Source organism: Etheostoma spectabile, chromosome 16 (genome assembly GCF_008692095.1).
Source record: "Etheostoma spectabile isolate EspeVRDwgs_2016 chromosome 16, UIUC_Espe_1.0, whole genome shotgun sequence".
Classification (NCBI taxonomy): Eukaryota; Metazoa; Chordata; class Actinopteri; order Perciformes; family Percidae; genus Etheostoma; species Etheostoma spectabile.
Window position 1 is genome coordinate 21,280,399 of NC_045748.1, and position 12,680 is coordinate 21,293,078.

Genomic DNA, 12,680 nt, shown 5'->3' on the forward strand with positions numbered 1-12,680 from the left:
GGGTGGGCCAAATTCTCTGGGCGGGCAAACCAGAGAAAGGGGTGGTAACCTTGACTTGGCTTGATTGTCTGATGGCGGATTACAATACAACCGGTCACAGGACAGTTAAGTTTAGCGGTCTTTGCAGTTCAGTTTAGCCGACAAAAAGGTAACTGTCCTGCGGAAACGACAGTTAGTTTTAGGCACCAAAAATACTGGTTAACACAAGAAAAGAGTTTGTGATTTGGGTTAAAACCCCCTACTCTAATGACACCAAAACGTATCATATCCTACAAAATTAGGAGACGTCTTGATGGTCTGTGATGTCAGCTGGCTACGAGCTCCATGTCACCGAGCAGCAGTTGCTAGTTGTTGGAAATGTTGGAATGTTGAAATAAAAGCTACAAAAACGCAGGAAAAAACCCTGATGCTGAAAAAGTGGCCCAAATAAATCTGGAAAAGTTTCCAATAAAACACAAAACACAAAACATTGCCAAAGGTGACAAAAACTTGTTAAGAAAAGTGTCAAAAAACGCAACAACAACTTAAAAAATATTTTCAAAAACGCCATCAAATTTGAATGAAATCAACAAGAAAAGTGTACAAAAACAAAAACAAAATGTTGAAATTTCAACCCAAAAAATCACAAAGTTGCATGGCTGACGGGAAGACAACACAAGGGTTAAGCCGCTACAGAGCTTCGTGAGGCCGGCTACAGACCTCCGTTGGATCCGCGGTAGTTGGTGTTTCAGTTACCCGAAAATAGGTTTTGGACTTTGAGCTTGGTACACATCACCGCGAGCTGGCGGTCTCTTCTGCAAACATTACCGTTCAATTTAGTCCAAAAGACATGAGCGTGTTGCCGCGCCGAAAGTTTAGATTGGGCATCAAAACGACCAGTTAAGTTTAGGGAACAGGTTGTGGTTTAGATTAAAACACTAAAGAGCACACATTTCCTGGGTGAAAGGCTTTAGTTTTCCCCGGGAAACGACTCCACTCTCTGGCTTGAATGTCCTGTAAGTTAGCGCCCACCCATCCACCCTGACCTCCTTCATTGCTGGGAATAACCACAAAAAGCAAAAACAACGTGAAATGCTTCCGAAGAACCTTTTCGTAGCTTGTTGAACCAATGGTTCGTGAGAACAGGCTGAAACACAGGTCCCACCGTCCACCCCGACCTCCTCCACACACCGAGGAGCAGTCAATGTGATGCATACAGTAATAAATACAAGGAATACAAATGACTTGCTTTACGTCATTAGCTATATTCACGAATTTCTTCATGAGCACAGCCTGGTTTAAGTTCCTTGAGCAAAAGGCCAGTACCTTCCTTGGTGGCTTGCTCCCACACAAGCCAACTTCTCTAATGAAAGGTGGAAGTGTAAAAACTCAGAGGTAGAGTGGTTGCCCCTCAACCACAAAATTGGTGGTTTGATCCCATATGTGAAAGTGTATTTCACCGCCTTGTACTGTGCGTAGTAACAAACAAGAATAAAGTTAGTTAGTTATAAAAACGCCCAGTGTGTGTGTGTGTGTATGTGTGTGACTATATGATGAAAAGTGCTCCATAGAACAGTCTAATGGAAGTGTTCTGTCTCTCTGAAACTTAGAGATTGTTGTTAATTACTTCATCAGTTGATTATTTATAAAAGCACCTAATGAGCTGTCAGACAGCCAACTGGCTCAACACCAACTCTTTACATCTGCTGGGGGTTGTGTTCTTGTCGTCTCTCGTCCTCGTCTACCTTCCTGTTGTCTCCTGCAACAAATAAGATACTTTCTGTCTGTCTGTCTGTCTGTCTGTCTGTCTGTCTGTCTGTCTGTCTGTCTGTCTGTTTCAGTTGCTCTCAGGAGCTTGTATATATGGATCAAACTGTTTCAAATTCCTAATTTACCCGACATTGGCCCTGCCATTGTGTCGTTGAGCAAGACACTGAATCCTCCACATCTGCAGGAAGTTGACCTGGGACCTGTAACCCATTAGGGGAAGTGGCAGGAGGAAATAAAAAAGCACACGTTTCCCGTTTCATTTCATTTAGAATTCGGAATTCTCTTACTCTCTTAGTTTGGCAATCCAGACTCTCACTGTGTGTGTGTGTGTGTGTATGTGTGTGTGTGTGTGTGTGTGTGTGTGTGTGTGTGTGTGTGTGTGTGTGTGTGTGTGTGTGTGTGTGTGTGTGTGTGTGTGTCACTTCCCAAACTTAGACTTCCATATCTGTCAGTTCAATAACGACATGATGGCAAAAGTCCTCAGAATTGGCACAGTTTTCCTTCCTGTCTTTAAATTAGGGGTGTAACATTCCGAATGGTTATAATATTCTAGTCTTTAATATGTATTCTATACACATACGCATCTTGTATCCTGAAGGCCAACTATATATGTTACAACACCTTTTTTTAAGTTTTGGGGTCAGTGTTGTAAAGGTTTTTGGTACAACATGGAAAAGTTTTCAAGCAAAACTTGTGTGACTGATCCACATGAGAAGTAGAGCTGGGCAATATATATATATATATACATATATATATCATATTGATAATGTGATATGAGACCAGATATTGTCTTAGATTTTGGATATCGTAATATTGCAATATGGCAATTTAATTTTTTGGGTTTTAAAGACTGCATTAAAGTACTCGCGAATAACATGTACCGGTAAAGCCCTCCTCTTTATTATATATGTTTATTTTTTTTAAAGATTATTATTTTGGGGCTTTTACCCTTTATTCAAAGTGACAGTGGATAGACAGGAAAGGTGGGAGAGAGAGGGGGGGGATGAGACGCAGCGAAGGGCCGCAGGTTGGACCCAGCCCACATGGGGTGCACTCTCCCACTGGGTGAGCTAGAGGTCCAACCCTGTCCAACATGTTTGGAAATCCTATTGATCTCCGTCTTCCAGGTCTAGGACGCTGTTTAGCCTAGCTTAGCACAAAGACAGGAAGAAGGAAGAAACAGGGTTAGGAACAAACAGGGAAAAAAATGAAAATCCACATTCTTCCAATTCTAAGTCTGAATACATGCTCTAATGTGTTTATAGAACAAGTAGAAACCTTTTTGCAGCAGATAGCTCCCCGTCTCTGGAATTCATCGCCACCCCAACTTAGAAACATCGATTCACCCCCCCGCCCCCATTTCAAATCACAATACAAAACACTTAAATGTCTATTGCCAAGCCCTTTTCTGTTGTTGTATACTATTTTTTGCTGTTTTTAAAATGTCTTATGTGTTCCTGTATGGTGTCCTTGAGTGCTGAGAAAGGCACCTTTAAATAACATGTATTATTATTTTTATTATTATTATTAGATAGTGTTGGAGCTATTTTTGACCACTTTCTGGGTGCAGTAACTGCATTTGGTTTGTGGATTCAAATTAGAATTCAATTTACATTTTAAAGGATATCGACAGTTAGGGTCCTTAAAAGGATAGTAATACAGATCTGTTTTGTGCATCTGTCTTTTTTTATATCCAGAAGTGTGTGTGTGTGTGTGTGTGTGTGTGTGTGTGTGTGCGTGTGTGTGTTTACGTTTGTGTGTTTTCTGCGTCTTCCCCCTTCGGCCTTTCAGGACTCTGTGTTGGTTGAGGCAGTTCTCTCGCTAACGATCGCTGGCAGTCGGCAGCATGTGGCAGTAATTAAATCAAAGGAAATTGGTGAGAGAAAGAGGTGTGTGTGGGGGTGGGGGGGGGGGGTGACTTTGCCAGCAAAAGGAAAAAAAAGTCGTGGTGTTTGAAAGGAAAACGGGAGACTAATAAAACGAGTGTGGAAGAGACTCGTAAAGAGCCGTCACCTGTGGAGAAATGTTTTTGTTCTCCGGCCTAAGAACCTGCTGGCAATCACACACACACACACACACACACACACGCACACACGCACACACACACAGAGTTCACACAACTTTGTATACACACACTAGTGACACATCTCACGTGTGCTGACAGACGTGCACAAACTGCCTCGTTATTCACTTTCACAGATGGGGAAAGCACACACACACATGCACGCACGCACACACACACACACACGCACGCATGCACGCACGCACGCACACACACACACACACACACACAAACAGAGGTAGGAATCTGCATAAACACACACATTAAAAATAGATTTGGAAGAAAGACCGCTTTTTCTATAAATTCAAAAGGGGCAGATGCATCTACTACGTTATTATATTATTATAATATACTATATCATATTAACATTGTTATAATTATTACCAATAACCATAATAATAAAATAATAATAACAAAGCACACAATGTCAGAAAATTTAAAGTTTAAATTATAACAACTACTTTTCTCGTTGATCCATTTTCCCTACAATTAATTACATATTTCATACAAAATGCTCATCTTTATTTTAATATGTCTGTCTCTGTGTGTACTATAGACTCATGTCGTTGCAAAATTCACCCTAATCAATATAAAAATCATAAAATCCTGAAAACTACCTAACATGGGGCTCCATGTGTCCTGCAAGTCAGAATTTTCTTTTTGACTGCAGCTAAATACTAAATACTTTCCTTATCATATTTCCACCTATTTTTATATGAATAAAACTGTTAAGTGTTTACAGCATGTTAAGCTTTGTTTTCATCCTGGGGCTAACAGCATTTACACTTCAGGATTAACATGTGTGAAAGCAGAGAGTTGAAAACGTCACGTTACTTTAAAGTGTGTTCAGCCGTTCTAGTGTTAAGATGCTTTCAAGTGCCGCTACGGGAAAAAAAACACTCTTTTCATAATAGTTTAAACAATGACAATTTTCTTTAAATGGAGGAAATCTCACGTTGACATTTTGATGAAAGATATTGCCGTCACTAAAAAATGATTCGAAATTATTTTTTTTTTCATAGTATTAATGGTGACGAGAATGCACTGCAGTGCGTTTGTGTGTGCTGTTATGGAGCCCTCAGTGCTCAGAAAAGTCACAGTGGGAGTCGTTATTTCCTTCCTCTGATGGGTATTTCTCCTCTCACTCACACACTCTCACACACACACACACACACACACACACAGTCCTCCCAGACCTCTGGCTATTTCCTGTGTCAGGGGGGACATTATAATATCACATTATGTTCACTATGAGCCTTCATATTCCACCATCGCTGAAATCATCCTGTGTGTGTGTGTGTGTGTATAGTATGTGTGTGTGTGTGTGTGTGTATCTGAGTATGTGTGTGATTTAAAGAGGAGAAGTCATCTTCCAGCATAATTACCGAGCTACATTTATGAAAAATAGTAGAAGAAAAATGACCAATAGGTGGACACAACATTAATTTAAATAATTTTAAAAATGTATTTGTTTTTTACAATAATTTTGGGGGCGCTTTAGGCCTTTGTTTAATAGGACAGCGGAGGCATGAAAGGGGAGAGAGAGGGACATGCAGCAAACGGCCAGAGGTGAGAATTGAACCAGTGGCCGTTGCATTGAGGACTAAGCTTTTGTTTTTTGGCGCACGCTCTACCAGGTGAGCTACCCAGGTGCCCCCCAGAAAGACTGCCCCCCACAACTCTTCAATTGACATATTAGTTTGATTGATCAACCACAACCGCAGTGTCTGTGTAAACCGAAAATTAAGTGTGTGTGTGTGTGTGTGTGTGTGTGTGTGTGTGTCTGCTCCACTGTTTGGGTCTGATCCTTTATTTTGAGGGTTTGTCGAATTTGATGGAGGGGGCAGGGCTAGCTGGGTGGCTGCACACCAGAGTCAAGGAGCGTGACTGCAGTGAGACTGCTATAAAACAAACACCGCTTCATGGGATGGATGGAGACCCCAAAAAGATGCGGGGGGGGGTTGGGACTTGCTTCAAGCGGTTTCAGGAAAGTGGCTGCGTGTGTCCATGACATTGCACAGAACATCAACACCGGTACAAGCCTACAGCTGTGCGTGGACACGGAGTGGGGACACTCGCCATGTGTCAGATAGCCCTCTGGAATTAACTCGCTAAAGCGAGTGTTAATTCCGGAAGGTTAAGGTACGTTGCTCAGCAACAGGTGAAAATAAGGGCGAGGTTGCGTAACAAAGTTAAAATTAATTGACCTTTTAAAGGTGCTCAAAGCAATGTTGGGTGACGTTCTAAGTATTTTCCAACAAAGCGAGACTAGCTTCCCCCTCCCTCTTCCTCAGCCCGTCCCCTCCCCCTTCCTTCTGTGCTTTCGCACACTAACCCCCACCAACCCCCACCCCCAAATCCTTGTCGGTTATTGGCTGGAACGCTAGAACGCTATTTGTGTATGCTTCGTGTTGCAGGTGGGCACAGATTGTTTTTGTTGCTGTTTGTAGACCCTGGACTGTCCAGAGACCGGTTTTTTTACAGCGTGTTCTAGGGACAGGCAGCTAGTAGATGGTGAGGGAGATGTTTTTTACAGTGTGTTTTGGGGACAGGCAGCTAGCAGATATGGAGAGAGTGTTTTACGGTGTTTTGGGGACAGGCAGCGCGATAGTGAGGAGATGTTTTTTACAGTGTGTTCAGGGGACAGGCAGCGAGTAGACTAGTGAGGAGTGTTTTTTTACAGTGTGTTCAGGGAGCAGGCACGCTAGCAGTAGCGAGGAGAGTTTTTTTACAGGTGTTTTGGGGACAGGCAGCTAGCAGATAGCGAGGAGATGTTTTTACAGTGTGTTCAGGGGACAGGCAGTACGTAGATGGTGAGGAGATGTTTTTACAGTGTGTTCTGGGACAGGCAGCTAGCAGATAGGAGGAGATGTTTTTACAGTGTGTTCTAGGGACAGGCAGTAGCAGATATTGGGAGATGTTTTTTTACAGTGTGTTTAGGGACAGGCCGCTAGCAGATAGTGAGGAGGTTTTTTTTACAGTGTGTTCTAGGGACGGCAGCTAGCGATAGGAGGAGTTTTTTACAGTGTGTTCTAGGGACAGGCAGCTAGAGATAGTGAGGACAGTGTTTTTACAGGGTTTCTAGGGACAGTCAGCTAGCAGATAGTGAGGAGATGTTTTTTACAGTGTGTTCTAGGGCAGGCGCTAGCAGATAGTGAGGAGATGTTTTTTACAGTGTGTTCTAGGGAAAGGCAGCTAGCAGATAGTGAGGAGATGTTTTTTACAGTGTGTTCAGGGACAGGCAGCTAGCAGTTGTGAGGGAGATGTTTTTACAGTGTGTTCTAGGGACAGGCAGCTAGCAGATTGAGGAGATGTTTTTTACAGTGTGTTCTAGGGACAGGCAGCTAGCAGATAGTGAGGGATGTTTTTTACAGTGTGTTCTAGGGACAAGCTGAGCAGCAGATGGAGGAGATGTTTTTCAGGGTTTTAGGGACAGGCAGCTAGCAGATAGTGAGGAGATGTTTTTACAGTGTGTTCTGGGACAGGCAGCTAGCAGATAGTGAGGACATGTTTTTTACAGTGTGTTATGGACAGGCGCTAGCAGATAGTAGGAGGAGATGTTTTTTACAGTGTGTTCTAGGGACAGGCAGTAGCAGATAGTGAGGAGATGTTTTTACAGTGTGTTTAGGGACAGGCAGACGCAGATAGTGAGGAGATGTTTTTACAGTGTGTTCTGGGGACAGGCAGCAGCAGATAGTGAGGAGATTTTAATACAGTGGGTTCTAGGGACAGGCAGCTAGCAGATTGAGGAGATGTTTTTTACACGTGTGTTCTCGGGACAGGCAGCCAGCAGATGTGAGGAGATGTTTTTTACAGTGTGTTCTAGGGACAGGCAGCGCAGATAGTGAGGAGATGTTTTTTACAGTGTGTTCAAGGGACAGCAGCTAGCAGATAGTGAGGAGATGTTTTTACAGTGTGTTCTGGGGACAGGCAGCCAGCAGATAGTGAGGATGTTTTTTTTACAGTGTGTTCATGGGAAGGCAGCTAGCAGATATGAGGAGATGTTTTTACAGTGTGTTTGGGGACAGGCAGCAGCAGATAGTGTAGAGAGTTTTTTACAGTGTGTTCGGGACAGGCAGATAGCTAGTTGAGGAGATGTTTTTTACAGGTGTTGGGGACAGGCAGCTAGCCGATAGTGGAGATGTTTTTTCACAGTGTGTTGGGGACAGGCAGCTAGCAGATGATGAGGAGAGGTTTTTTACAGGTGTTCTGGGGACAGGCAGCCAGCAGATAGTGAGGAGATGTTTTTTTACAGTGTGTTCTGGGGATATTGCTTAGAGCAACTTTAAGACAAGGAATGATAAGCGATGGCCTGTATGTGTGAAAACAGCGTTCTCTCACGCATCCATTTTTTTTGTGCATGTGAAAGATATGGCATAATTATAGAAGTTTTCATTCTTTCAGGGGGGGAGACACTGACATCTCTGCAATTTTCAAACTTTACAATGTCTTCACTGGGCCTGATTGGAGCCTTTGGTGGGCCAGTTGTGGCCCAGGGGCGGCATGTTTGACACCTGTGGTTCTACAGAAATCTACAGAATTTCACGTTTTTGGATAAACTGAAATGTCTGTGAACACAATGGAAAAAGGTCATTTTCTGCCAGGACATTGTCTGTTTTTCTATGGAGTTTCTGTCTTATAGTGCACTTTAATTTAATTTAGTTTAACTCACACACTCTAATACACATAGACAAGGCCACAGAAGGCACTCACACACTCCACCAGTTAATTGCGGGTAATTAGTGGTCAATTAAAGCGCTGTGACTTCATTGGCTGACTCTTTGATGTTGCAGCTCCTGGCGAGACCAGACGCCATCTTGAATTCATTTCCAGGCCGCAGTGTAAACACGCCAAACAACTGGACCTACTTCTTCTTCTTCTTCTTCTTCTTCTTCTTCTTTTGCGATTTCACTTTTTTGTCTGGGCAGATGTGGCTTCGTCTTCTTACTTTCTTTCTTCTCTTTCATTGGCGTTATTTTCTTTCATTTTCTCTGCATTTTACTACTTTTAAGTTCAATTTTTGATTTGTTAATCTTAAATTCTGTCTTTCTGTCTTGTGTATAATTCAGGCTTGTGTGTAATGTGTGTAATAACAACAGAGTGGAAATTGTAATTTCCCTTGCGGGATTAATAAAGTATACATTATTTCTTTCTTTACTTTTCCCAAACTCTCTTCCTTTTCCCTTAAAAAATGTCTACATAAAACTAGTAAATGGAAAGTGGCAGAGTTTCTGCAGAACTTAGTTTCTGCTTTGTACTGGTTCAATACTTTACTTTTTCTCTGCTTTAATTTATTTATTTCTGTCTAAATCTTCATGAATGGAATACACATGAATATATTTATTATATCATATTGCACTGACTTCATGAATAATTCCTTACATCGATTGGGCCAATGATTGTCTATTAAAGTAATCTATTTCTTATTCTATGCTCTGCTATGCTGTTCTTTTCTATTCGGTTCAGTTCTTTTTGCCTCAGGACTGTTACAAGCTCGAAAAAATGAGTCATTTTAAGGTTTATATTCTCAAGTTAAAAAAGCATCGTCTGACCATATTGTCCTGGAAATTTCTAGAGCCGCGTGCAACCATAAGTAAATAAAAACAAAGTAAAAACATAAGCATCCTTGCTGTTGAGCTGAAACTCGTTTAGCAGTCTGGAGAGAAGAAGAGCTGCTAACTGGGCTACTGCTGGTAGAGAAAAGCAGTAAATAATAGATCAACAGGCGGCTGCTGGAGAGGAGAGGAGAGGAGAGGAGAGGAGAGTAAGAGTAGGAGGACGTAGAGGGGAAATGAAGGATAGTGTATGGTATAAATCATTAATTAAATGAATTGAAACTTAATTTGATCCAGAAAAGGGAAAGCACATATTTGTGTGTGTGTGTGTGTGTGTGTTGTGTGTTTTTTGGGTGTGTTGTTTGTTTGTTTGTGTGTGTGTTGTGTGGTGTGGAGCATAAATCGCCGTTTTTCCGCTTTTAGTATCTTTCTCACACACAATCTGGCCAATTTCTCATTTTTCCTTGTTCATCACTTACCCACTCTATATCCTTTCGACACACACAAACACAACACACACACACACACCAACACACACATACACACGCACACACACACACACACACACACACACACACAACACACACACACCACACACATACACACACACGCACACACTTTTTGAAGCCAACCATTTCAAGCCACTCATATTGTCACACACCCCTCTCTTTTAAGCTCCTACGTTCTCTCTCTCTCTCTTTGTCCAGCCCCCCACTGTTTTCTGTCTGAGTACTCGACCCCCTTTCAGTCACAGGTGCATCATGCACACACACACACACACACACACACACACACACACACACACACCACACACCACACACACACGCTGAGGTTCCACTTGTCTTCACATAGGGGGCTCTAATCAAGCCACAGGAAGCCTGAGCTCCACAGGGAGTGTCTGTGTGTGAGTGTGTGTGTGTGTGTGTGTGTGTGTTGTGTGTGTGTGTGTGTGTGTGTGTGTGTGTGCGTGCGTGCGTTTGTGTGTGTGTTCCGTTACAAGTGAGTTAAGGAATGTGTTTCGGTCCATGAAACTCACTGTGAGTGTGAAGGCACTGGATGTTTTCAATTAAACACAAGTATTTTAGCAATACTGTGTGTTGTGTGTGTGTGTTTGTGTGTGCGTGTGTGTGTGTTTTTCTGTGTGCAGCCTTTGCAGGAGTTATCACTTTTTATCAATCTTTTCTGTCACTTTATTTCTTCCCTCTTGTGCAATATACAAATTCTCATTTTCAATTATCAATTTTTTTAGTTATTTCTGTGTCCTTCTGTGATGATTTTTAAAATTCAAAATCGCCTTTTTATTTCTTATTCTTCATCTCAGTTGCTTTCTGTCTTTCTTTTTTTATTTTCCTTTTCAATTTTTTTTTTCCAGTCTTGTTTTCCCATGACATTTAGTTTCTCTTTTTGATTTTCTTTTCTATCTGGTCATTAAGCTTTTTTTAAATCCAAAGTCTCTTCTACCATTCTTTCTCTTTCCTTCTTCCTCTTTAAATATTGCATTTTCCTTTATTTTTATTATCCTTTCCCTTAAATTCTGATTAATTTATGATGTTATTTTCCTCCCTCTGCTTCTTTCTTTTTTCTTACTCTCTTTATTTGTCTGTTTTCCTATCTCTGGACAGCATCATATGGAGTAAATTAGGCAGTGTGTGTGTGTGTGTGTGTGTGTGTGTGTGTGTGTGTGTGTGTGTGTGTGTGTACATCTGCTTTGCATTAGTGCAATTGCAGGTTGGTGGAATAAAGGGCTCGGCTCGGAGGTGGTGGGTGGGATTTCCTTCCGCTTTCTCACACACACACACACACACACACACACACACACACACACACACACTCTCTCGCAGTTTTTCCCTCCATGTGTTTTGAATCAAGAACATAATTAACCTTCAGAGGATTCCGGGGCCGTGGCTCAGATCTCCACTATAAAAATACATCTAAAAAACAGAAACCCCCAAAATATGTTTGATCCGTCTGCGGCGCGTTTGATTCGCTTTCCCACATCTGCCTCCGGACGCACTCGGAGCGCAGCGGCATGAGTGGTAATGGTAGATGAAAAGTGCATCTACAGGTGGGGAATGAGACAGGAGTGGATGGAAGGACCGCTGCATGTTGGTAATGTACATGTGACGGAGAAAAGCGGCTCATCCCCAGAAAGGCTTGAACCAAAGAACGTTTGACAAGATAAATGATTTGTTAATTATTAAATCTGATTGTACTGTATGTTGAGTCATATTCTCTTTCTTCCGGTGGCATTGGACTTTTTGATTGAAGGTGAATAAAGACGAAAGTGAAAGCAGCATGTTAGAAATGAGAGAGGACGGAGAGGAGGAGGGAGATAGTGAAAAAGAGAGAAAAAATTGGACAAGCACAGGTGCAGCTGTCTCTGTGTGCGTGCGTGTATGTGTGTGTGTGTGTGTGTGTGTGTGTGTGTGTGTGTGTGTGTGGTGGTGTGGGTTTTGTCAGAGGTTTCGTGACGTCATTTGAGTTGTCGTTCCAGCAGCATTACTGCTTTGGTAAAAGCTGTGGGAAACTGTGTGGTGTGTGTGTGTGTGTGTGTGTTTGTGTGTGTGTGTGAGAGAGCGAGAGAGAGATGGTTTGCTGAAGGCAAAGGGAGAACAGAAAACAGGACAGGAACAAGTCATTTATCGAGCAAAATGTTCATTTGTTTCTTCCGTTTTTTGTCCGTGCGCGTGTGTTCTGGAGTTAAGGACAAAACTAAAAAAAAGGGAGGCAAAGACAAAACTTGCTGATCGACCTGCAAGTCGACATTTGAGAGGCAAGAGTTGAGTAGTAGCCCAACAAGTCAGACCCACATCAAGATGTTGGGTCTGGGAAGGGCCTAATCAGGGAGGCGGGATAAACGGTTGTCTGTCAAATTCCCCTCTGCACGCAATAGGACAGTGCTACAACCAACCAGAGTAACGCTGGTTGATAGATTCAACTCTAACCTCCGAACACCTCTTACCTTTTTTAAGAAGGACTTCAGAGCTTAACTCCAAGTCTTCCAGAGTCTTCCAGATGTTAAGCCCGCCCACCGACTCTATACACGATGTGATTGGCCTCACCAGAATTTCTTTTTTCCAGCTCGCAAGCCAACGGAGAGTTGCTCGACTGACCCTGGCTGCAGATTACATTTGGGTTACATTAGGGTGCGTCTAGTTTTCTGGGCTACAAGAGTAGAGCTCTGAAGAAGAATGGCGTGTGTTGATATGCTAGCAAGCAATTGGACTTTCTGACATTTTCAAGTTTCACCCTCAGGTCATTTGTACATTCATTTTAGATAGATAGATAGATAGATAGATAGATAGATAGATAGA

General features: G+C 42.3%; 1 protein-coding gene and 1 long non-coding RNA gene across 8 annotated transcripts in view; both read left to right on the plus strand.

The window, feature by feature from the left end:
- The window catches only part of LOC116703880 (uncharacterized), a 15,503-nt gene extending 3,014 nt beyond the window's left edge, over positions 1 to 12,489 (plus strand). The window contains exons 2-4 of the long non-coding RNA XR_004335533.1: positions 7,495 to 7,507; positions 9,577 to 9,581; positions 12,390 to 12,489. This is a non-coding gene — a long non-coding RNA (uncharacterized LOC116703880). The remainder of the gene's footprint in view (positions 1 to 7,494; positions 7,508 to 9,576; positions 9,582 to 12,389) is intronic.
- Positions 1 to 12,680, plus strand: part of tcf4 (transcription factor 4) — a 371,152-nt gene that overhangs the window by 277,544 nt on the left and 80,928 nt on the right. The window lies entirely within an intron of this gene.